This window comes from Rhinichthys klamathensis, unplaced genomic scaffold (assembly GCF_029890125.1).
Source record: "Rhinichthys klamathensis goyatoka isolate OS25496 unplaced genomic scaffold, OSU_Roscu_1.1 h1tg000343l_1, whole genome shotgun sequence".
NCBI classification, from domain to species: Eukaryota; Metazoa; Chordata; class Actinopteri; order Cypriniformes; family Leuciscidae; genus Rhinichthys; species Rhinichthys klamathensis.
In genome coordinates this window covers 64,991-67,443 of record NW_026606857.1, presented here as the reverse complement: position 1 = coordinate 67,443, position 2,453 = coordinate 64,991, and the positions used below count along the sequence as shown (strand labels likewise).

The following is a 2,453-nucleotide window of genomic DNA, read 5'->3' as shown; positions in this document are numbered from 1 at the left end:
CTGCAACTTGGCCAAAAGCTTGGGTATGCTTTAGATTTTTTTTATTAATTTGCAACCATGGTAGCCTAATATTTATAATAAACATGAAAATCCCTGTTTTGACCTGAAAGATAAAGTGAAATATTTAGAAATATTTAGTCTCTCTGTCACCCCAGGAAATTTCGTTTATGTCTTTCATTTTTTTACAAGCTCGATTTTTTTATTTTTATTTTACCTTTTACAGGTAAGGGATTAATTTGCAATTGCGAGTTTTGCAATCTGTACAAATGTTTAAGAAAGTATTAAAGCACAAACAGAGAAGTACCTCCACCGGCCGAGAGGGGCAGTACCTAAAAAACGGAAGCAGATTTACCAACACAACAGTGGCCACTCGTCACACGATTTCAGTATTTGGAGAGGATATCCTATCTAGTCATTGACTACGATCTTTAAAGTAAGTACATTTTTCCTTTTTGTGTAACGCAATATTATGTTCATTTTTTACATTTTTAGTTCAGCTTTTTCAAATATGTTCTTGCCTTACTAGTCAAGCTAGTAAGTTAGCCTTGTTTACAAAGTTTTCGTCATGTTTCTGACATAGCTAACGTTACTTAGTTTCTTCCTGGCGTTAGTTTTTTCTTTTCTTCTTTTAACTATATTTACGTATGTTTATGCAAGTGTGAGTACTACAGTATGTGGTTTAAGATAGTATTGGTCAGTCGAATAATTAACTAACTTACGTAACCAAATCCTGAAGGACAATTCTCCCGCCCACGTGGGAATGGTAACGTTAGCAAAATCTTTACAACAAGAAAGACTGATCAGTATAACTTGTGTTGTTTTCTAACTAAACATAATGATGTTTTGTTTGATTCGACAACCATGCTGCTAGTCTAGATTAACTTACAGTGTTAGCTAACACATGCTGCTTCGCCTTTTTTACTCACTGAATTCAAGCATGTTCGACATGTTGAAATGTATCTAGCTACAGTAGATCGCCAAAGCTTTACATCTAGAAAGAAAGCTTTACATCTAGAAAGTTTAACTTTTGGTGTTTTCTTACAAAAATAACGATGTATGTGTGTGTGTGTATATATATATATATATATATGTATATATGTGTGTATATGTATATATGTGTGTATATGTGTATGATTGTGTTTGTCTGAACATGGTTTTCTGTTGATCCACTTGTGAAAATGACTCGTTTTTTGAAGGGGTGAGCATTTTAATGTTATTGATTTTGCCTGGAAATTAATCAAAAAGTATACTTTATGCAAAATGTTCTTCTATTTTAGATGGTTCACATTGTTCAGTTTATCAACGAGGAGGATCTGCCATTTGCAGTGGTTCCGCAAGAGTGGCTCAGCGAGAGCATGTGCCATTGGCCCCCATTTAACCTCAGCAAAAAGACGAAGGCAACAATTTAGCCATCCTCTGCACACCTCCACACAGCACCTGGGAGAAACATCATTTTAAGTTCATGAAGGGAGCAGGTAAATGGGTCTGACTTGTGTATTTGATTTTCCTGTATTTCATCTGTGTAATTTATTTTCTGTTTATTGTGGATAACTGACTCTTTCATTCATTATTCCCTACTCTAGAATCTTGGAAGTCTCAAGAAAAAAAACTCTAGAAAGATGCATCGATTCCAGAAAACCAGGAAAATGCTGAACTGGTATGTAAAATCTATTGCTGTTATGCTGGATTTGTGATCCTGCCACTAAACTATACCATTTGTTAGATTTTCAAATTTCTGTTTCCTCTTTCTCGCAACCAGGTTTCTCCCCAGTAATCCAGACTCCACTTCACAGAGCCAAGAGTTTGAGTACAAGTAAGTGATGTTATTTGTGAAGTTTTTTTGTCTTGGAAACTATTGCTTCTATTTGAAGTCGGCATGAACCGGAAGTTACAAACGACTTTTCTCCAGTGTTGTGACGTATTTAAAAATGAAACGGTATATTGAACGGAGGGCAGGGTTTTACTCTAGCGCTCCTCTTCTCCATCTCTGCTCATAGCACGGTTTGAGGGGAGTTGCCACGCCCTCGCGCCATAGCACATGACCGGAAGAGAAGAGAAGTCGTTTCGAGGGGGAGGGAAGGGTAACGTATTTGATTAAAGATTATAAGGCTACATGAATTTTAAAAGAATAATGAAGTGCACAGATAAATCATTTATAATAAACACTACAATATTACATATAAAAATACGAATTGTAAAATCTTACTTCAAGAGCAGGTGAAGCAAGTTCAACAAACAATGTTGAAGACGTTTGCTTGCACTGAGCAATTAGGTACAACTTGCAAACAGCACCTGTGGCTGTCGGTTTAATTCCCACTGGGGCTACCTGTACATGTAGTAGACCTAGATATAAAGTAAAATTTAAGATTGTATACTGCATATATTACAGTCTGAATCCTTAGCCTTTCACATTTTTATTTATTTATGAGAAGCTTCAGAGAAATGTAATTTGT

General features: G+C 35.8%; 1 long non-coding RNA gene across 1 annotated transcript; it reads left to right on the top strand.

The window, feature by feature from the left end:
• The first annotated feature begins 1,295 nt into the window (after window positions 1-1,295).
• LOC130106534 (uncharacterized) lies at window positions 1,296-1,833 on the top strand. The gene is made up of 3 exons (XR_008809729.1): window positions 1,296-1,475; window positions 1,584-1,657; window positions 1,760-1,833. It is a non-coding gene; the product is annotated as an uncharacterized LOC130106534 (long non-coding RNA).
• Window positions 1,834-2,453: the final 620 nt, after the last annotated feature.